The following is a 24159-nucleotide window of genomic DNA, read 5'->3' on the forward strand; positions in this document are numbered from 1 at the left end:
AAGAAAGCGAACAATCTGATGGTTACCCAGGTGGCTTTGAGAATCAAGGTGGGTTTGGTAGAGGTAGATGGGGGTGGAGTTGGTTTGGGAAATAACAAGGATAGTGATATGGATGGAGAGATGAAGTTTGGAGGCCTCAGTGTGAATACATCAGTAATGGGCATGTTGGCCAGATAAGAAGCAGTCAGGCCCATCCTGTAATAACCACAGCCAGGGCAGCATGCAGAGGGAGCCAAATCAGCCTGTGGTTCTGGAAATAGCTCCTACTGTGGTTCTAATTCTGGTGCCTGTCTTGACTGGGGGCTGGCGTCAAATGGAGGGTTAGGGAGTGTCTTTGACTCTGAGGAGGGTTTAACTCGAGTGTAGATTCTAAACCCTCTGGCTGGGGAATGTAGACAGTGGGCTATGGTTGGTTGGTATGAATGGTAGAAATTCAAAATTTTCTAAATTCACAGAAAGTTCCTTGTAAATACATATGTAGTTATTTTTACATTGGTTTGCTTAATGTAGACTATATGCAGCAGGGTTTTTTTTTTTGACATTTTCTTTAGAAAAAGAAGAAGAGATAAAAATATCTGTGCTGTTACATAGGGGTTAAAATACGGAGTGTCTGAAAGTGAGCTGCCGTGTGCCGAATTGGTAAACTAACACACTGTAATCCATCTTGGGTTTTGTAGAAATATTTTACCCTTGGACTTAAGGGAATCCTTAGTATGTCCAACGTAGAAACTATTGCTTAGAATTGTATTGTTTTCTTATTTAATTTGAACCCCACCCTATGAATTTCTCCTTCAGTAGAATTTCCTTTGGGGAGATCACGGGGCCATTCATTGCGTTTTGTTCCTGTGGTTTTGTTTCTAACACTCGTCTTCCTTCACACATAAAAGTACAAACTGAAATCACCATTTAGTCTCTGCAGTTGGTTCCAAATGTTCTACCTCACCGGCAGCAGGGCTGTGGAGATTCTTTCCTAGGAACACGCTCCTGTATCTGTGTTTCATCATTCAATAATGCATCAATAATGCCCGTTGTCACCCGTCACTCTCTGTATGTCACAGTGTGTTAACACTATGGCTGCAAAGCTGTGACACAGAACCTGAAGAGAGTTTCCTGAAGCCCTGTGTCGGATTGATGGTGGTGTAAAGGCACGGAAGGCTTATAGGGTGAGAAAAGGAGAGAGTGTAGCCAAAATTTGGTGTCCTATAGCTTTGTTGAGATGGTCTGCTGAGAGCAATGGTGGGAAATAACTTGAAGTGAAAGGCCAGGTCACATCTGTTGGAACTTGGGATTCTGTTCTTGGAAAAGCTGCCTCAGTTGACTGTGTTAAGTGAAATGATAATGATACATGTTCTGCTGCAGGCTGTGTCCTGTGCTTGGGTGCATTGTATGAGTTGTCATTGTTGGAAATGCTTTTTTGTTGTTGTTGCTGTTGTCGTAGAACACTCAACTCATCCCACAGATGTAGGTAAGGGGCATGAATATCATGTAGATACATGGTCTTATACATACAGAAGCATTCAGTACTTTAATCAACTCTTCTGGCTCTTGGACAAGTTGGATGTCAGCGGTAGAGATGTGGTTATTACTGTGAGGCATTTCAGCCTGGCTGCACAGTACCAGGCTCCCAGCCACCAACCTGACTGTTCAGTCATTTTCTATATCGCACTGTAGGACTGGTGTAAGCAACACGTGCTTCTCAGTAGCTCCTGCAAGCAAAACCCTCATCCAGACATGGAGCACAGGCCATGGAGCACCATAGTATTTAACCCAACCTTCTCCTCTTCCCTCTCTTCCCCACCCTAATTCATTTTTCCAAATTCTTGTCCACATCACGGATAAAGCCTCTGTACCACAAAGTGTTGGCATGTAGTGAGATTGTCCTACAATTGGCTAACCCCTGATTCATGTTTCAGTTTCAACATACCCTTCACATTTGGTTTCCACAGTGCCACATCTTTTCACTCTGTGTTCTTCTGTCTCACATCAGTCTCCCTACCAGGCTCCATTGGCAGAAAAGTAGTGATATCTTATTTAACACATGCCACCCAGAGGCTGACATATCACATATGTATAGTAAACATACGGCATCATATTTTTTACTTTTATATTTATTTATTTATTTTGTTTGTTTTAGAGACATTTCTCTGAGATGCCCTGGCTGGCTGTAGACTAGGGTGGTCTCAAACTTTGAGATCTATCTACCTCTGCCTCCTGAGTGCTGTGTTGGCACCACCACCTGGCACGGAGGAATGGCTCAGCCTTTAATATTTGGATAACTTTCTCAGAGATTTGAGTTCTTTATAGATTAAATTTGGTTTTGGTTTATTTGAAACAAGCTCTATAATGATAGAGCCTGGGCCTGGCCTGAAAATTGCTGTGTAGAGACATGCTTGCTTCTGCCTCCCAAGTGCTGAGATTGATGGAGAGTGCCACCATGACTGGCTCAGACTAAATCATACACACACACACACACACACACACACACACACACACACACACACACACACACCATTTTTTTAGTGCTAAGGATTGAAACCAAGGCTTTGACCTTGCTTGACAAGAACTCTACCACTGAGCTATATCCTTAGCCTCATTTACAGATTTTAAACTCTTCTATTTATCCTGCTTAACTAATATGAAGGGGCTCAGACTTCCAAATGCAACCTGTTGTTCCTGTGATTTACACCAGGTAGGCTGAGTAGAGTAGGCTATATGTTTTTTAAAAAAATATTTATTTTATATGAGCACACCGCAGCTGTCTTCAGACGCACCAGAAGACAGCATCAGATCCCATTACAGATGGTTGTGAGCCACTGTGTGGTTGCTGGGAATTGAACTCAGGACCTCTGGAAGAGCAGTCAGTGCTCTTAACCACTGAACCATCATGTTTCCAGCCCAGGCTATACTTTCTAGAACAGTTATACATAGAAGGTATGGAACAGTTTTATGCCAAGAATCACCATAGTGCACTTAGAGGTGTGAACTGGAGAGAAGCAACTTTTCTGACTATAGTGCACAAGCGAGCCTGGCTTGTTCATATATTATGTTACTCACAGGAACAACAAAGAACACTTCCCAGTCCCTATTATCACAAGAGAAAAATGTCAGCAGTGGATCAACAGCTGGAGTTTGAGCTACAGCACTTACCTGACCATCCCACACCCATCAGCTTCTCTCTGCTATTCACCTTCACAACACAACTCTCAGCTAACTTGTAGAGAAGTGGTATCTCATGCACTTCAAATACCACCTTCCACCTGTCATTCTTCCTGTTAAATGTGCTCTGTTGGCTCTCTAGTGAGATCAGAAACTGAGCTCATTCTTGTCAGGCGACACATTTTATCTTTGAAAAAAAATTTCTGTGTATGTTTGCCTACATGATTTATGTGCACCATGGGCATGCAGAAGCCCACAGAGGCCAGAAGAGGGCATACGATTCCCTGGAACTGGAGTTACAGGCAGCTGCAAGCCACCATGTGGGCCCTGGGAACAGAACTCTGGTCCTTTGCAAGATCATTCAGGATTCTTAACTGTTGAGCCATCTCTTCCTGTCTCACTTTCGTTGTCAAATAAGGGTGACAATAGGAGAACTGGAGGTCAGATCTGATTTGTTATGTAAAATATGCACCTCAGCCCCATTGTCCTAGGTCTGAAACCCAAGAAATAACACTTCATGGGGTTATGAACACAATACAGTATAATTTTATAAGTACTATAACTTCTCACAGCACTTTTCACTGTGTATTCCAGGTGTTTCTAGAATCTGTCTTTGCCTACAAATCATCTGACTTCACTAAAGGCTGATTTTGGTCTTGCTGGTTAACAGCTGTGCCTGCAATTCTGCATTTTTATCAAGCTCATTTCGGACACTCATGCCTACTGCCTGAGAAAGGACATTCCCCATTCTTCGGTAAAGCTGCACAATGGCACTGACAGATTTACTTTGTCATTTTTTTTTTTTTTTTTTTTTTTTTTTTTTTTTTTTGTCTCCCAAAGCATATCAAAGTCTGTTTAGTTTCTGAGACAGGGTGTCATAGCCCAGAATGGTTTTGAACTTACTATATAGCTGAAGATGACTCTAAACTCCTAATCTTCTTGCCACCTCCCAAGATGCTGAAATACAGATATATGCCACCATATTTATTAAATATATGTTTAAAAACTTGCTGAGTGTATTGTACCTGTTTGTAATTCTAGTCCTTGGCAGGTTGAGGTAGGACTGTGAGCTCCAGACCAGCCTGGGCTACATACATGGTGAGACCATGTCTAAAGAAAAGGGGAGGGGGACATAGCTCAGTGGTAAAGTGTACTTAACATGCACAAAGTCCTGAAAACAACTCCCGGCCCTCATCAACATACAAACAAAACTTATATTTATCATTTGGTAAGAGATTGTGTCACCCAGCGACTGTCTTTAAGGCATAGTTAAGGAGTGGACAATCCAGGACCCGAGGAAAGGTAGGTTTGGGATGGATCACTTCTAGGAAACTAATAAAAATCTTTCCTCCTCATAGCTCTCCACCTTTCCCCACACGGTCTAGTTAGAATCAGAGAAACACTGAAGAGCAAGCCCTGGGTAAGATGACAAGCATAGATGTATCAGGTTGTTGTTGGTCTTAGTTCAAAAAAAGAGTTCTGAAACAGTCAATATTTTCATGTCTGGGTCAAGGTTGGGACAAATTCCAAATGAGACATTAAGTTGGAATTACAAAAAGCTTCAAAACAACTCAGTGTTCTGGGAATCATTATGTGATCATTCATTCTGGCTTACAAAGAAAATACTCTTTACCCTATCGAGATTTCAATGATATTATTCATAGATCTAGGGAAAATATCCTACTAGAAGACAGATGGTCATGTATTTTCTATGTAATGTTCTAAATAAAGATTCCAGTATTGTCACAGCAATCCTGAGCAGGAGCCATGTTGAGATGTCACAAAACCTTGTTTCAAACTACACTACAGTTGTGATAACTAATGGTGTGGTATTGAAACAAGGAGCATGTAGACCAAGAGAATGGTGTTGCGGTAATTTCTTACCACAGTAAGTCAGTATAAAAACACACAGCTCAGTTATTATATTTATAAGCTGTATGTAAAATAGGGCAGATCTATCACTGTAGAAATCTATTTCCCAGCTATGAGACCCCGTTTTACTTGTGGCTCCTCCAGGCTATGTGGTTTTGTTCCGTCTTTGTTCCATTTCTTCTTCTTCTATCAGATCTTCTTTTTCTCCCATTCCCTATTCTTCCTCCATTCTTTAAAGCTTCCAGCCCCACCACAGCCCCAACCACAGGCTCTAGTTATTTGATCAGTTAAAATAGGGAGGTGGCTTACATGAAACCACCTTAGTAAACGATCCACTCACTGGGGCAGTTCCTCTTGAGGAAGCAGAATGAACATCAGAATACAAACAGCACCATGGCAACCCACAACATCTCTCCCTTTTTTTGTCCAATTAAAAGGCTATTTTCTTTCAGATATGAGCACAACCACTACAATTATATAAATTAGAAAGTATAAGATACATTTAACACCCAATACATTGTAATTGTCAATTTAGATAAAGCACTCTACCATCTACCCTAATTTTAAAAGCTTACAATTCTATACCTAAATTATGTTCTGGTTTTAGCTTGTATTACCATCTGAAAACCATCCTCTCAAATATGTATCATTTCTCTCAATGTTAAACAACTTAAGTTGACTATAAGTCTATAACTAGTCTTTAACCCCATCAGAAATCTGAGAATGACTTAAATTTTATCTGAAAATATAGGAAGCAAAATCATAGCTTCTAAAACTTAAACAATTTATAGAGATGGCTGACTACCTGGACAGTTCCTCATTCCTCAAAATGCTGGAACATCAGTCTTTAGCCTTCTGGCCCAGGATCATCTGACAGACCTTTGTAAAGCAAAATTATAAAGGACTGCTTACCCTGTCTTGGTAAAGCTATCAGTCAACTATTCCACATAGTGTGTCCTTTTCCTGGACACTAGTTTTGTCTGCAGATGAATTGAGGCAATTCTTGCCTGGTGTGTATCTCATCACAACTGCAGCACTCCATTGACTCTCAATTTCTTCTTTGAACCAAGAAAGGGTTGCTGTCAGGACCAGACATGTCTCTAGTCAAATGATTTTTAATAATAAAATGGCCTTAACCGTAGTATTTTGTGGACTTCTGACTCCATTGAAGACTATCTCTTCAAAGTATACTTGAACTATTACTCCTTAACTATTCTTAATCATTTCTCTTTGAGTAAATTACAAACACTTTATTATGATTAATTTATAATATGATATAACCATGAGTTTACTATCTGGCCCTTGTGCTACTTAATCATCCTAAACTGTTTATTGGAAGGACTGGGTCTAAGCTTTGTATTCCTAGAAGAGTTGCATAGGTACAATGCCTATCAGAGGGTAACAATATTAATTTTGTATCAATATAAGAAATTCACACAAATGAAAACTCAAATTCTGTACCAATGTAAAATTACAACTTCAATTTGCATTAATTAGAAAGATTTCTACCAATGTAAGATATGGTTATACAATGTTTTGTTTGAGAGTAAATTTGATAACCTATCTCTATTTGTTTATTCCTCTAATTTTTATGATATTACTATATCCTCTTTTTTCTCGAATCCTCCTTTCCTTTACCTAAGAAAGAAGGATAGAGAAGAGGAAAGGAAAAGTAGAAATCCCTCAGTTTAAGCTCTCTAATTTTCTTCCTATCCAAAGCTACAACATTTGTGAATTATCTCAAAATGGCAACATATCTGTAATTCATAAAATAACCAGAACCATCCATCCAAACCCAGGGGTCTGGAATCTTCTTTTGCTTGCTTCTAGCTGAATTGGGGTAAAGAATTCCTTTCTGGGGGCTTAAAGGGAAATAGGAAAACTGGTTTTGTCAAAGGAGGGCTAGCTGGCATCGTTTGCCTTCTAGTCAACATGTAATGAGAAAGTTCACGGCTTAGCTCACATTCTGACTATAACAGTCTGAAAGGCTGGATGGGTGAGCTAGCTGTTCTAGAAATGTTTTGGAAGCAAGTCTTTAGAGAAAACAGCTTTGATGTAGTGGAGGTAGCATCAAAAAGGGAGCTGGAATACAAGGTTCCAGAATCTCAGCATCCCAGAGTGTGAATCTTGTCAGGGATATCTTTCTCCTCTTTCATTTTGTAATATACAAGTCTTACAAGCAACATATAGTTCTGTAAAGACATTCATCTGGAGCATGCAGGGTGCATAAATCAGCTAAGGAAGATCAATAAACACAACTGCCTTTCTTCATAGGTTAGTTTGATCATATAATCAAACTACAATATAAATTTCCATTCATGCCATCTTTTACTTTTTTACTAGTCAAGCAATCTTTTTTTTTAAATTAGACACTGTATTTACATTTCAAATGTTATTCCTTTCCCCATACCACTCACATTTCCCCCTCCCCCTCCACTTGTCTCCATGAAGATGCACCCTCTCCCAATCACCCTCTCCACAACAGTACCTTGGCATCCCCCTACATTGGTAAAACACGCCCTCACTGGACCAAAGGCCTCTTCTCACACTGATACCAGACACTGATATCTTCAGCTACATATGTAACTGGAGCCATGGGTTTCTCCATGTGTACTCAGTGGTTGGTGTTTTAGTCCATGAGAGTTGTGGAGGGTTTGGTTGGTTGATAATGTTGCTCTTCCCATGAAGTTACAACCCCTTTCAGCTCCTTCAGTCCTTTCTTTAGCACCTTCATTGGGGTCCCTATGTTCAGTCCAATGGTTAGCTGCAAGCATGCTCAGCTGTATTTGTATAATTCTTTCAGAACCCCTGAAGAGGCATCCCTATCTGGTTCCTGCCAATAAGCCCTTTTTGGCATCAGCAATAGTGCTTGGGTTTGGTGGCTGCATATGGGGTGGATTCCAAGGTGAGGCAGCCTCTGAATGTTCTTTTCTTCAATACCTTGTATTTCCTTGTCTACTTGTCCTTGTATTTCCTCCCATGAGTGTTTTGTTCTTCCTTCTAAGAAGGACTGAGGCATCCACATTTTGGCCTTCCTTCTTTTTGAGCTTCATAAGGTCTGTGAATTGTTTCTTACTTAAGCAGTTTTTAATGAAAGCTGTGCAAGAGATGTTTCTACTCCTGCATCTTCTCGACCATTTCTTCCTCGTATTTGCCCTTCTCCTTTCCTACTTGTCGGGACGTGGCTTTCCTCTCCAGGATCTTCTTGTGGTGCTTGTCCAGCTTTAGCCTGGTGATACCCACCTTACTGGGGTGGATGCCCACACGCACAGTTGTGCCATTAGCCTTCTTTCACTGGATTCATTCAATGTAGATAACATATTTCTTCCTGTACACTTGAACTATTTTGCCAATCTGCTGGCCTTTGTAGTGTCCTCAAACAACCTGAACTTCATCATCCTTTCAAATGGGCATAGAGAGAACATTATATTTCTGTCTCAGTTCTTTGGAAAGAGGGGAAGACATAATCTTCCTCCAAATGTGAGAAGGTGCACTGAAATGCCGTTTGCAGTTCTTGCTCTGGTCAGACATCAGAAAGGGACTGAACTTCACCTTGGTGGCTGTGATCCAGTGATGGCTGCTCATTCATGCCATCTTAAAGAATGGTATGTACTAACAAGTCATGAGAGTTTTGTGCCCAATAAGTGTTATTGCTGTATATAGACATGTAAGTCTCAGCCAGTTCTAGAGTTGTCTCTGTGTACAGAGACATATACATCACCATAGACACATCACCTATCTTGTTGATCTCCTTCTTGTCCATAGTTAAGGTCTTCAGGAGGTCTCCCTTTGTCATGTCTGATTTTTATCAACTTGGAAGGAACTCATAACTTTTCTTTTCCTGTGGAAATATAGGCATAACCCCCATCCCCAGCACAACACATTTCCCATTTTCCATTCTGATGTCAGAACATCCTTAAAATAAACAGGCTGGTTTAATCTGGCAGTTTTTTTCCTACAATAAAATGTCTTTCAGTAGCTGTAGTATTTTGTTTGTATTTTAAAAAATTAAAGTTAATAAAGCACTATGTAATCTATCTCTGGAGCTTTTGTTGCCCCCTTTTGCCTGTTAAGTATCTCTTTTAGAGTTTGATTAGATCTCTCCACAATCATTTGTCCTGTAGGATTATGTGATATATTTGTAACATGTTTTATATAATATGTAAAAAACTGCTTCATCTTATTAGATGCATATGTTGGACAATTGTCCATTTTATTTTATTTACATTTCAAGGTATTATATTTATTTTTTAGTCCACCTCCCATGTGTATTATATTTATTTTTTAGTCCACCCCTGTGTGTGTTAGAGATGATATATAATATGAAATATAGTATACCTAAAAATATATACCTCAAAAATTCAATTTCCAGTTATATTCTTTTATATTATTCTTTTTTAAAAAATGGATATTTTATATATTTATATTTCAAATGTTATACCCTTTCCTGGTATCCCCTCTGCAAACACCCTATACCATCTCCCCTTACCCTGCTTCTCTGAGGGTGCTCCCCCACACACTCCCAACTCACTGCCCTAGCATTCCTGTACACTGGGGCATCAAGCTTCACAAGACCAAGTAACCTCCCTCCCATTGATGCCAGATAAAGTTCCTTCAGCCCCTTCAGTCCTTCTCCTAACTCCTCTATTGGGGTCCCAACACTCATTCCAATGGTAGGCTGCAATCATCCACATCTATGTTGATAAGTGTCTGGCAGAGCCTCTCAGAAGATAATGAAAGACCAGGATAAATTCTGACTTCCTAACAGGTAAAGTAGAAGACCCCTAACAGGTAGAGTAGAGCCAAAAATGTAGGAAAGCAGGTTCAGTGACTCTGTTTCAGGAACTGGCTGACCATAAAGAATTTATGGCCTTAAGGTCAGGGTGACTCTTTCAGAAACTGACTGACCATAAAAACATAAAAGTTAAATAACACATCATAAACAATCTTGAGAAACCGATGTTCTTCACTGGTAATTTTCAACTTATAGGCAATCTTGAGAAACCAGGTATTTCCCTTACAATTCTTCACTGGTATTTTTGGTATTCTCCAATGACATACTCCCCCCCCCCCCCCGCCACTGGGTTGTGGTTTGTTTCCTTTAAAACCCCCTTTTCCCAGCCACTCGGGGTTGGACTCCTCTACCCCTACGTGGGATATGAGTCTCGACCCCAGTGCACTGGTTAATTAAAAAAACCTTGTGTAATTGCAGCAAGGACGGTCTCTTATGAGTTCTTGGGGGGTTGTGTTATCCCGAGACTTGACTGAGGGTCTCCCCTCTGCGGGAGTCTTTCAACAGCTGTATCAGGCTCCTGTTAGCAAGCACTTCTTTGCATTAGCAATAATGTATGGGTGTGGTGACTGTATATGGGATGAATCCCTAGGTAGGGTAGTCTCTGAATGCCTTTCTCCAGTCTCTGCTCCACTCTTTGTCTCTGTATTTCCTTTAGACAGTAAAATTCTGGGTTAAAATTTTGGAGATGGGTGGGTGGCCCCATCTCTCAACTGGGGAGCCATGCCTAACCTCTGGATATCGTCTTTCACATTTGTGGGGTTATTTCAGCTAATGTTAATCCCATGGGATCCTAGGAGTTTCTTGCTTTAGTATTCCACTGTGTAAATGTACCACATCTTCTGTATTCATTCCTCTTTTGAGGGACATCTGGGTTGTTGCCAGTTTCTGGCTATTATAAATATAACTGCCATGAACATGATGAAGCATATGTTCTTATTACACGTTAGAGAATCTTTAGGGTATATGCTCAGGAGTGGTATAGCTGGGTCCTCTGGTACTACTATGTCCATTTTTCTGAGGAACTACCAGACCAATTTCCAGAGTGGTGGTACCAGCTTACAATCCCACCAGCAATGGAGGAGTGTTCCTCTTTCTCCACATTTTTGCCACCATCTGCTGTCACCTGAGTTTTTTTTTTTTTTTTTGATCTTAGCCATTCTGACTGGTGTGAGGAGGAATCTCAGGATCCTTTTGATTTGTATTTTCCTGATGAATAAGGATATTTATTGAACATTTCTTTAGGTGCTTCTTGGCCATTCTAGTTTACTCTGTTGAGAATTTTCTGTTTAGTTCTGTTCCCCATTTTTTAATAGGGTTATTTGGTTCTCTGAAGTCTAACTTCTTTTAAAATTTTTGTAATTATATTTATGTACAGAAAACTTAGTGTACATTTAACCCAGTTTAGTGGTGAGTTCTTTAGTCTTTGCCTTTTCCAGCTTGGCAATGTGAGCCACAGACTTAAGACCCTTTACCCCCCCACACCCCCAGTGGTGGCGGATCTCATCATATCTGTCATTATAATTGGTCCTCATAGCTTCCACCAGCTTAGCCAGAGCACCCCTGTCTTCTGAGTTAACCTGTCTGAAGGCAACAGTGGTGCATGTCTTCATGTGGACCAGGCGCCCCAGCCTGACCTTTCCCTTGATGATGCAGCAGGGCACCCCCATCTTTAGAGACAGGGCAGGCAGAAAAACCACCAGCTCAATGGGGTCTACATCATGGGCAATCACCACCAGCTGAGCCTTCTTGTTCTCTACCAAGGTGGTGACTGTATTGACTCCTGCTCGGAGGACAGGGGGTCTTTTAGTTGGGACGTCCCCTTTGCCAGCAGCTTTCTTCTCAGCACAGGCCAGTAGCCTTTGCTTCTTCTCTTGCTTTGTCTCTGGCCTGTACTTGTGGACAAGCTTAAGTATCTGAGTAGCTGTTTGCCTGTCCACTGGGTGAACCGGTTAATGGCAGGAAGTACTTTGAGCCACTCATAGAGTATGGCTCTTGGCTGCTGTAGCCTGATGTAGCGTGGCCAGTGGACAAAGTGTGTTTGATCTCTTTTGGGCTGGATGTCCTGCACAATGCTGAAGTTCGTGGGCCTTTTCTCAAACAAAGAACTGACCACTTTTTTGACCTCCTGCTTTTGACAACAGACAGGGGCAGGGGCAACCTTCTTCCCCTTGGCCTTCATTATTTGGGCATTTTGCTTGGCTGGAGGAGAGAACTGGAGTTGCACTTGTTGAGTTCTTTGTATATATTGGATATTAGCTCTTTATCAGATGTAGTATTGGTAAAGATCTTTTCCCGATCTGTTAGATGCCCCTTTGTCTTATTGACAGTGTCCTTTGCATTACAGAAGCTTTTCAATTTTATGAGATCCCATTTGTCAATTGTTGATCTTAGAGCATAAACCATTGGTGTTCTGTTCAGGAAAATTTTCCCTGTACCCATGTGTTTGTGGCTCATCCCCACTTTTTCTTCTGTTAGTTTCAGTGTACTTGGTTTTATGTGGAAGTCTTTGATCCACTTGGACTTGAGCTTTGTACAAGGAGATAAGAATGGGCCAATTTATATTCTTCTACATGCTGACTAGCAGTTGAACCAGCATCATTTGTTGAAGATGCTGTCTTTTCCCCACTGGATGTTTTTAGCTCCTTTGTCAAAGATCATTTGACCATGAGTGTGAGTTCATTTCTGGGTCTTCAATTCTATTCGATTGATCTACCTGCCTGTCTCTATACCAATACTAATACTCAACGTTTTGTTTTTTTTTTGTTTTTTTTTTTTTAAATCAGTATTGTTCTGTAGTCCATCTTGAGGTCAGGGATGGTGATTCCCCCAGGAAGTTCTTTTATTACTAGTTTTCACTATCCTGTTTTTTCATTATTCCAAATGAATTTGAGAATTGCTATTTCTAACTCTATGAAGAATTGATTTGGAATTTTGATGGGGATTTCATTGAATCTGTAGATTGCTTTAGGTAAGATGGCCATTTTTACTGTATTAATCCTGCCAATCCACAAGCATAGGAGATCTTTCCATCTTCCTCTTTTTTATTTCATATATGTTTTATTATTCCATCTAGCTCAGAGGTTTTTATAGTAGTAGAATGCTATAGTCTCAGCCAGTACTAACATTCTTTCATTCAAAAACTACCTTTCTTTTTTTTAAATTGAACAACTTTATTTTAAAAAACAAAAATAAATGTGCAGATTTTAAAAGCATTTTTGCATAACAGTATATAAATACATTTTTGTTAATACTTGATTTTTTTTAAAGGTTTGATAGTATGTCTTAAAATCTTACTAGTTAAAATGAGCAAAAAGTACATGTAAAACAATATGTAACCTAGAAATAGTCAAAGTTTTCTTGGTGTGTAAAGATTAAGCATAATGATTTTTTCATTTTTCTCTCTTTTTTTTTTTGGCCTTTGTTTTTCTTGCACTTCATATAATCTGTAAGTTGTTTCTAGGGTGTACAGAGCTTTCTCGGGTTAGTATTCAATTATCAGTGACTACATATTATGTCTGTTCTTTTGTGACTGGGTTACCTCACTCAGGATGATATTCTCTAGATGCACCCATTTTCTTAAGAATTTCATAAAGTCATTGTTTCTGTTAGCTGAGTAGGACTCCATTGTGTAAATATACCACAATTTTTGTATTCATTCTTCTACTGAAGGACATCTGGGTTCTTTCCATCTTCTTTCCATCTCATTATAAATAGAGCTGCAATGAACATTGTGCTGCATGTGTCTTTGTTGTATGTTATAGCATCTCTGGGGTATATGCCCAGAAGTGGAATAACTGGGTCTTCAGGTAGTACTATGTCCAGTTTTCTGAGGAACCACCAAACTGATTTCCAAAGTGGGTGTACCAGTTTACAACCCCACCAACAGTGGGGAAGTGGTCCTCTTTCTCCACATCTTCGCCAGCATCTGCTGTCATCTGAATTTTTGATCTTAGCTATTCTGACTGGTATGAGGTGGAATCTCAGGATTGTTTTGATTTGCATTTCCCTGATGACTAAGGATATTGAGCACTTCCTTAGATGCTTCTCCGCCATTTGATATTCCTCGATTGAGAACTTTTTGTTTAGCTCTGTACCCCATTTTTAAAAGGGGTGTTTGATTCTCTGGTGTCTAACTTCTTGAGTTCTTTGTATACCTTGGATGTTAGGACCCTATCAGATGTGGAGTTGGTAAAGATCTTTTCCCAATCTGTTGGCTGCTGTTTTGTTTTCTTGACAGTGTCCTGAGCCTTACAGAAACTTTGCAATCTCATTAAGTCCCATTTGTCGATATTTGACCTTAGAGCATGAGCTATTGGTGTACTGTTCAGGAAATTTTCTCCTGTGCCTATGTGTTCTAAGGTTTTCCCTAGTTTCTCATCTAATAGTTTCAGTGTACCTGGTTTAATGTGAAGATCTTTGATCCACTTGCACTTGAGCTTTGTACAAGGAGATAAGAAAGGGTCTATTTTCATTCTTTTGCATGCTGAGTGCCAGTTGGACCAGCACCATTTGTTGAATAGACTGTCCTTTTTCCATTGAATGTTTACTGCTCCTTTGTCAAAAATCAGGTGACCATATACATGAGGGCTCATTTCTGGATCTTCTATTCTATTCCATTGATCCACATGCCTATTTCTGTACCAGTACCATGCAGTTTTCAGCACAATTGCCTTGTAATATAGCTTGAGGTCAACATGGTGATTCCTGCAGATGTTTTGTTGTTGTTGAGGATGGATTTCCCTATTCTAGGTCTTTTGTTATTCCAGATGAAATTGGACATTGCTCTTTCCAACTCTATGAAGAATTGGGTTGGAATTTTGATGGGGATTACATTGAATCTGTAGATTGCTTTTGGTAAGATGGCCATTTTTACAATGTTGATCCTTCCAATCCATGAACATGGGAGATTTTCCATTTTCTGAGATCTTCTCAATTTCCTTCTTTAGAGATTTGAAGTTCTTGTCATACAGATCCTTCACTTGCTTAGTTAGAGTCACACCAAGGTATTTCATATTGTTTGTGACTATTGTGAAGGGTATCTTTTCCCTAATTTCTTTCTCTGCATGTTTGTCCTTTGAGTAGAGGAAGGCTACTGATTTGTTTGAGTTAATTTTATATCCAGCCACTTTGCCGAAGTTATTTATCAGCTGTAGAAGTTCTCTGGTGGAACTTTTGGGGTCACTTTTGTACACTATCATGTCATCTGCAAACAGTGATTTTTTTTACTTCTTCCTTTCCAATTTGTATCCCTTTGATTTCCTTTTGCTGTCTAATTGCTCTCGCCAGGACTTCCAGTACTATGTTGAATAGGTAGGGGGAGAGTGGGCAGCCTTGTCTAGTCACTGATTTTAGTGGGATTGCTTCAAGTTTCCCACCATTAAGTTTGATGTTGTCTATTGGTTTGCTGTATATTGCTTTTATTATGTTTAGGTATGGGCCTTGGATTCCTGTTCTTTCCAAGACTTTTAACATGAAGGGGTGTTGAATTTTGTCAAATGTTTTCTCAGCATCTAGTGAGCTGACCATGTGGTTTTTTTTCTTTGAGTTTGTTTATATGGTGAATTACGTTGATGGATTTTCATATATTAAACCATCCCTGCATCTCAGGGATGAAGCCTACCTACTTGGTCATGGTGAATGATCATTTTGATGTGTTCTTGAATTCGCAAGGATTTTGTTGAGTATTTTTGCATCAATATTCATAAGTGAGATTGGTCTGAAGTTCTCTTTCCTTGTAGGGTTTTGTGTGGTTTAGGAATGAGGGTTATTGTGGCCTCGAAAAATGAGTTAGGTAGTGTTCCATCAGACTCTATTTTGTGGAATAGTTTGGAGAGTTTTGGTATTAGGTTGTCAATAAATATCTGATAAAACTCTACACTGAACCCATCTGGACCTAAGTTTTTTTTGGTTGGGAGGCTTTTGATGACTGCTTCTATTTTTTTAGGTGTTATGGGATATTTAGATGGTTTACCTGGTCCTAGTTCAACTTTAGTATCTGGTATCTGTCTGGGAATTCATCCATTTCCTCCAGATTTTCCAGCTTTGTTGAGTATAGGCTTTTGTAGTAGGATCTGATGATTTCTTGAATTTCCTCAGTTTCAGTTATTATGTCTCCACTTTCCTTTCTGATTTTGTTAATTTGGATACTCTCTCTTCCCCTCTAGTTAATCTGGCTAAGGGTTTATCAATCTTGTTAATTTTCTCAAAGAACCAGCTCTTGGTTTTGTTGATTCTTTGAATGGTTCTTTTTGTTTCTATTTGGTCAATTTCTGCTCTGAGATTGATTATTTCTTTCTGTCTACTCCTCTTGGGTGTATCTGCTTTCTTTTGTTCTAGAGCTTTCACTGTGCTGTCAAGCCATTAGTGCATGCTCTCTCCAGTTTCTTTTTGGAAGTACTTAGAGCTGAGTTTTCCTCTCAGTGCTGCTTTCATTGCATCCTATAGGTTTGGGTATGTTGTGTTTTTATTTTCATAAAATCCTAGAAAATACTTAATTTTTTCTTTATTTCTTCTTTGACTATGGTATCGTTTAATAGAGCATTGTTTAGTTTCCATGTGTATATGGGCTTTTTGTTGTCTTTGTTGTTATTAAAGACCAGCCTTAGACCATGGTGATCTGATAGGATGCATGGGAGTATTTCAATCTTCTTATATCTATTGAGGCTTGTTCTGTGACTGATTATATGGTCAGTTTTGGAGAAGGTGCCATGAGGTGCTGAGAAGAAGGTGTATTCTTTTGTTTTAGGATGAAATGTTCTGTAGATGTCTATTAATTCCAATTGGTTCATAACCTCTGCTAGTTTCACTGAGTCCTTGTTCAGTTTCTGTTTCCATGAGCTGTTCATTGATTAGAGTGTGGTGTTGAGCTCTCCTGCTATTATTGTATGGGGTGCAATGTATTTTTTTGAACTTTAGTAGGGTTTCTTTTATGAATATTGGTGCTTTTGTGTTTGGAGCATATATGTTAAGGATTGAGAGTTCCTCATGACAAATTTCCCCTGTAATGAGTAAAAAGTGTCCTTCCTTATCTTTTTTGATAACTTTTGGTTGAAAATCTACTTTATTCGATATTAGAATGTCCACTCTAGCTTGCTCCTTTGGGCCGTTTGCTTGGAAGGTTTTTTCCCCAACCTTTTCCTCTGAGATAGTGTCTGTCTTTGTCTCTGAGATAAGTTTCCTGTATGCTGCAAAATGCTGGATTCTGTTTATGTATCCAGTCTGATAGCCTATATCTTTTTATTGGGGAATTGAGTTCATTTATGTTAACAGATATTAAGGAATAGTGGTTGCTGTTTCCTGCTATTTTTGCTTTTAGAGGTCGAATTGTGCCTGTGTGTCTTTCTTCTTTTGGTTTTCTTGCTTAGGTATTTTCTTGTTTTTACTAGGATGTAGTTTCCCTCCTTGTATTGGGTTTTCCACCTATAATTCTTTGTAGTGCTGGGTGTGTGGTCAGATATTGTGTAAATTTAGTTTTGTCTTGGAATATCTTGGTCTCTCCATCTATGGTGATTGAGAGTTTTGCTGGGTATAGCAGCTTGGGCTGACACTTGTGTTCTATTACAGTCTGCATAATGTCTGTCCAGGATCTTCTAGCTTTCATAGTCTTTGTTGAGAAATTTGGTTTGATTATGATTGGTCTGCCTTTATATGTTACATGACCTTTTCCCTTTACTGCTTTTAGTATTATTTGCTTTGGGCACTTGGTGTTTTGACTATTATGTGTTGGGAGGAATTTCTTTTCTTGTCCATTCTATTTGGATTTCTGTGGGCTTCTTTTATGCTCATGGTCTCACCTCATTCTTAAGGGTAGGGAAGTTTGCTTTTATGATTTTGTTGAAGATATTTATTGTTCCTCTTAGTTGATATTCTTTGCCTTCTTCTATTCCTATTATCTTTATGTTTGGTCTTCTCGTTGTGTCCTAGATCTCCTCAACGTTTTGGGTTAGGAGCTTTTTGGTTTTTGCATCTTCTCTGACTGTTTTGTCTATGTTTTCAATGTTGTCTTCAGTCCTTGAGATTCTCTCTTCCATCTCTTGTAGTCTGTTGGAGATGCTTGCATCTGTGACTCCTGATTTCTTTTTTAGGTTTTCTACATCTATGGTTGTCTCTTTTAGTGTTTTTTTTTTTTTTTTTTTTTTTTTTATTGTTTCCATTTCCATTTTAAATTCCTTCTTCCATTCCTTCATCTCTTTGGTTCTATTTTCCTCTAGTTCTTTGAGTGTTTTTCTTGTTTCCTCTTTAAAAGTTTCTAATTCTTTATGTTTTTCCTCCCATTCTTGTTTAAGGATCTCTATCATCATCTTGAGGTATGATTTCAGGTCTGAGTTTTCTTTTTCTGGAGTGTTTGGCATTCCGCTGTTTGCTGTGATGGGAGAGCTGGGTTCTGGTGTTGCCAGGTTGTCTTGGTTTCCCTGGGGTATGTTCTTTTGCTTTCCTCTTGCCATCTTGTTATCTGTGATTATACGTAGTCTTGTTGTCAGTGATTGGTTCCCATCTCTCCCGTGTACCTTGCCTGTGTCCCTGGATCTCTGCTGCTCCTGGTGGCAGATGGCCTGAGTGTTTGGTCTGCACGCACGGGCCCTACGGGTAGAAACCGAGTCCCTACGGCAGAGTTCCTGTTCCCCTGAACCAATGGGGGGGGGGCGTGCTTTCCACGAGCTTGGCCCAGACCTCTCTGAGCCCTGGCTACTCACAGCGCAGTCTCACCAGGCCTGCTTCCCTTGATCTCCACTGTTCCCAGTGGCAGATGGCCTGAGCTCTTTCCATCTTCTAAGATCTTCTCTGATTTCTTTCTTCAGAGACTTGAAGTTCTTGTTGTACTGATTTTTCACTTGTTTGGTTAGAGTCACCCCAAGATATTTTATATTATTTGTGATTATTGTGAAGGGTATTGTTTACCTAATTACTTTCATAGACTGTTTATCCTTTGAGTAGAGGAAGGCTGTTGATTTGTTTGAATTAATTTTATATCCAGCCACTTTGTTGAAGTTGTTTTTCAGGTTTAGGAGTTCTCTGATGAAATTTTTTGGGGCACTTAAGTAGACTATCCTATCATCTGCAAATAGTGATATGTTGACTTCTTCCTTCCCAGTTTATATCTCTTTGACCTCCTTTTGTTGTCTAATTGCAATGGCTAGGACTTATAGTACTATATTGAATAGGTAGAAAGAGAATGGGCAGCCTTGTCTAGTCTCTCATTTTAGTGGGATTGCTTCAAGTTTCTCTTCATTTAGTTTCATTCTGGCTACTGGTTTTATATATATATATATATATATATATATATATATATATATATATTACGATGTTAAGGTATGGGCCTTGAATTCCTGATCTTTCCAAGACTTTGATCATGATGGGTGTTGAATTTTGTCAAATGCTTTCTTAGTATCTAATGAGATGATGATGTGATTTTCTTTCCTTTGATAGATTTCCATATATTGAACCATCCTTGCATTCCTGGGATGAAGAGTATTTGATTATGGTGACTAATCATTCTCATCTGTTCTTGGATTCAGTTTATGAGAATTTTATTGCATATTTTGCATTAATATTCATAAGGGAAATTGGTCTGAAGTTCTCTTTCTTCGTTGGGCCTTTGTATGGTTTTGGTATCAGCATAACTGTGGGTAGAAAGAATGAATTGGGTATTGTTCCTTCTGTTTCTATTTTGTGGAATGGTTTGAAGAATGTTGGTATTAGGTCTTCTTTGAATGTCTGGTATAAATTTTCACTAAACCCTTCTTGTCCTGGTCTTTTTTCTTTTCTTTTCTTTCTTTCTTTTTCTTTTTGGCTGGGAGACTTTTAATGACTTAATGACTGCTTCTATTACTTTAGGGGTTATGGAACTGTTTATCTCATCCTGATTTAACTTTGGTACCTGGTATGTCTAGAAAATTGTCCATTTCATCCATATTTTCTTTTTTTTTTTTTTTTTTTGGTAGTAGGATCTGATGATTTTTTTGAATTTCCTCAGTTTCTGTTGTTATGTGTCTCTAGTTAGTCTAGCTAAGGGTTCATCTATCTTTTTGATTTTCACAAAGAACCAGCCCCTGGTTTTGTTGATTCTTTGTATAGTTATTTTTGTCTCTACTTAATTGACTCCACCCCTGAGTTTGATTATTTTCTACCATCTACTCCTCTTGGGTGTATTTGTTCCTTTTTGTTCTAGAGCTTTTAGGTGTGCTGTCAAGCTGTTAGTGTATGCTCTCTCCAATTCTATTTGGAGGCACTCGGTACTATGAGTTTTCTTCTTAACACTTCTCTCACTGTTTCCCACAAGTTTGGGTATGTTGTGCCTTAATTTTCTTTAAATTCTGAAAAGTCTTTAAATTCTTTATTTTTTCCCTGACCAAGTTGTCATTGAGTAGAGTGTTGTTCAGCTTCCATGTGTATGTGGAATTTCTGTATTTTTTGTTTTGTTTGTTTTGTTTAGTTCTTGTTGTTATTGAAGACCATCCTTATTCCATGGTGATCTGATGGGATGCATGGGATTACTTCAATGTTCTTGTATCAGTTGAGGCTTGTTTTGTAATTGATTATATGGTCAGTTTTGGAGAAGGTACCATGAGGTTCTGAGAAGTAAGTATATTCTTTTGTTTTAGGATGAAACTATTCTATAGATATCTGTTTGGTTTGTAACTTGTTAGTTTCACTGTGTGTGTTTATTTTCTGTTTCCATGATCTGTCCATTTATGAGAGAGGGGTGTTGAAGTCTCCCCCTATTTTTGTCTGACATGCAATGTGTGCTCTGAGCTTTAGTAAAATTTCTCTCATGAATTTCAGTGCCCTTGCATTTGGAGCATAAATGTCTAGAATTGAGAGTTTATCTTGGTAGATTTTTCCTTTGATGAGTATGAAGTGTCCTTCCTTATCTTCTGGTAATTTTTGGTTAAAAGTCAATTTTATTTGATATTACAATGGCTACTCCAGCTTGTTTCTTGGCACCATTTGTTTGGAAAGTTTTTTCTCTGACTTTTACTCTGAGATAGTATCTGTCTTTGTCATTGAGGTGTGTTTCCTTTATGCAGCCAAAATTCGGGGTCCTGTTTACATATCCTATCATTTAGTCTATGTCTTTTTATTGGAGGACTGAGTTCATTGATGTTAAGAGATATCAAGTAAAAGTGATTGTTGTTTCCTGTTATTTTTGTTGTTAAAGGTGGAATTATGTTTGTGGCTATTTTCTTTTGGGTTAGTTGAAAGATTGCTTTCTTGCTTTTTTTAGGGTGTAGTTTTCCTCCTTGTGTTGGACTTTTCTATCTATTATCCTCCGTAGGGATAAATTTGTAGGAAGATATTTTCTAAATTTGTTTTTGTTGTGGAATATCTTGGTTTCTCTATCTATGGTTATTGAGAGTTTTGCTGGGTATAGTAGCCTAGGCTGGCATTTGTGTTCTTAGGATCTGTATGACATCTGCCCAGGATATTCTAGCTTCCATAGTCTCTGTTGAGAAGTCTGGTGTAGTTCTGATAGGTCTGCCTTTATATGGTACTTGACATTTTCTTACAGGTTTTAATATTCTTTGTTTTTTGCATTTGGTGTTTTGACTATTATGTGATGGGAGAAATTTCTTTTCTGAACTAATATATTTGGTGTTCTGTAGGCTTCTTGTATATTTATGGGCATCTCTTTCTTTAGGTTAGGGAAGTTTTCTTTTATAATTTTGTTGGAGATATTTACTGGCTCTTTATGTTGGGAATCTTTGCTCTCTTCTATATCTATTATCCTTAGGTTTGGTCTTGTCATTGTGTCCTGGATTTACTGGATGTTTTGGATTACAAACTTTTTGTATTTTGTATTTGTTTTGACTGTTGTGTCAATGTTTTCTATAGTATCTTCTGCACCCGAGATTCTCTCTTCTTCTATCTCTTGTATTCTGTTGGTGATGCTTGAATTCTATCTCTAGAGTTTTCTCCCTTTGTGATTTATTGTTTCTATTTCAATTTTTAGATCCTGGTTCTAATGTTTATCTGTATTCTTCTGTATTTTGTTTTTTTCTTTTTCTTTCTTTCTTTTTTTTTTTTTACATTTTTTCAAAGATTTATTTATTTAATGTATATGAGTACACTATAGCTGTCTTCAGACACACCAGACAAGGGTGCCAAGATCCTACTGTAGATGGTTGTGAGCCATCACGTGGCTGCTGGAAATTGAACTCAGGACCTCTGGAAAAGCAGTCAGCACTGTCAAGCATAGAACCATCTCTCCAGCCCTTTTCTGTATTTCTTTAAGGGAAGTATTTATGTCCTTCTTAAAGTCCTCTATCATCATCATTAGATGTGATTTTAAATTGGAATCTTGCTTTTCTGGTGTGTTGGGGTATCCTGGGCTTGCTTTGGTGGAGAACTGGGGTCTGATCATGCCGAGTAGCTTTGGTTTCTGCTGTTTATTTTCTTGGTCTTGCCTCTTGCCAGCCATCTGGTTATCTCTGGTGTTAGCTGGTCTTGCTGTCTGTGGCTTGTCCTTCCTGTAAGCCTGTGTGTCAGCACTCCTGGGAGACCAGCTCTCCCTGGGTGGAATTTGGCTATGGAGAGCTGTGCACAGGGTCATCTCCGAGTGCAGATGGAAAGCAGAAGGATCCTGTCCCAGGCTGCTTCTTGGTTTGTGTGTCCTGAGGGCTCTGGGTGGGTCCCTCGGAGCAGAAGTGGTGGTTTTACCTGTGCTCTCAGGTGTGTCAGCAGTCCTGGGAGACCAGCTCTCTCCTGGTGGGCCTGTTGTCCATTTTAATTTGTATGGGCATTTCCATAATAGCTGTAACTTCTAACAAATGTGTAATTACAGAATCAGCCTTTTTCTGAATCTAAGGCAGTTGCACAATGAAATCCGGAGTATATATATGTCTATAGTATGATGCACATGAGTTTACCAGACTCTGCAAAATTGAACACATCCATTTGCCAAATATCATCTCTTTGGGTACCTTTATGGTTACTTCCTGTATGTAATGGAGCTTGGTTATATAATGAACAAGTAGGGCACTGTCTCATAATTTCTTGGCTTGTTGCCAAGTGATAATTATTTCTTTAAACCTTTGCTGTTAACAGTGTTTTTTCTTAATGAAAATTTGAAGTCTCTAGTATACTTCCTGTCAATTGTTGGTCAATTTTATTATTACCTCATGCCAGAGGGCCTGACAGACATGTATGGGATCTTATGTGTACCATATAGGGGATGACTCCTATTTCTGATCATCTGCTGTAGCTGAGTAAATAGTGAAGTCAATTTAGAATCATCCTGAGTAAGTTCAACAGTCTCTATGTGTAAGACAATCATCTATGTATATTGAGAGTCAGTTATTATATTCTCTTGAAAATCTAATAACATGAGTATTGCATATAATTTAGATTTTTGAACTGACTTATAGGGACACTCAGCCATCTTATTTATATGTTTTTTTTCTGATTAGCATCAGTATAAAATGTAGGGGCTCCAGAAATTATAATTTCTTTTATTATATGAGGGCGAATCCAATTAGTTTAAAAAAATACACTGAAGTTGCTTGCTTTAAGAGTATCTGCTGTTATGCTTAATCTTTACACACCAAGAAAACTTTGACTAATTCCAGGTTACATCTTGTTTTACATGTACTTTATGCTCATTGTAACTAGTAAGATTTTAATGCACACTATCAAACCTTAAAAAAAATCAAGTACTGACAAAAATCTATTCCTATACTTTTATGCAAAAAATGCTTAAAATCTGTAATTTATCTTTGTTTTTTAAAATAAAGTTGTTCAATAAAAAAAAAAGAGTATCTGCTACTCTCTCCCACAAAATTACTTTGTTTTTTGTCAGTGTTCATCTAGTGTCCATAACGATACAATCTCTGCATTAGTAAAAGTACTGTAATTTTAGCTGGATCCATTCCAGCTAATTGTCAAAGTCACATTTTTTCCTTTTAGTATCAATTTAGAGACCCTCTCTATGTAGGTTTTAAAGTTTTACTGTTTATGTGCTAAAAATACTCAGGTTAAGATATAATCTTCCCTCTACATGAGAATTCCTGTAGGGGAATGAGTAGAAGGCAAGATAACTAAGATGTAGGACATCTTTGGAACAACACTATCTAGATGTGTATTCTGTAATTCCATTTCTACCAGAGCTAACTCAGCCTCAGCTGACAATTTCCTCGGGCTATTTAAATCTGTATCACCTTGTAAGGTTTGAAATAAATTGTTTAGCTCTCGAGTGGCCAAGCCAACTGCAGGCCACAGCCAGCTAATATCTCCCAGTAACTTCGGAAAATCACTAAGAGTCCTTAATTGGTTTCTTTTGATTTATACCTTTTGTTGCCTAACCTTTTGTAAACTTAAATAAAAACAATCCCATGCAGCCA

At 38.6% G+C, this 24159-nt stretch overlaps 1 pseudogene across 1 annotated transcript; it reads right to left on the reverse strand.

Moving 5' to 3' along the window:
• Positions 1–8142: 8142 nt before the first annotated feature.
• Positions 8143–8613, reverse strand: LOC308424303 (large ribosomal subunit protein uL24-like; annotated as a pseudogene). Its single transcript has one exon. The product of its transcript is annotated as a large ribosomal subunit protein uL24-like (transcript).
• Positions 8614–24159: the final 15546 nt, after the last annotated feature.

This window comes from Micromys minutus (assembly GCF_963924665.1).
Source record: "Micromys minutus genome assembly, chromosome: 9".
Lineage (NCBI taxonomy): Eukaryota > Metazoa > Chordata > Mammalia > Rodentia > Muridae > Micromys > Micromys minutus.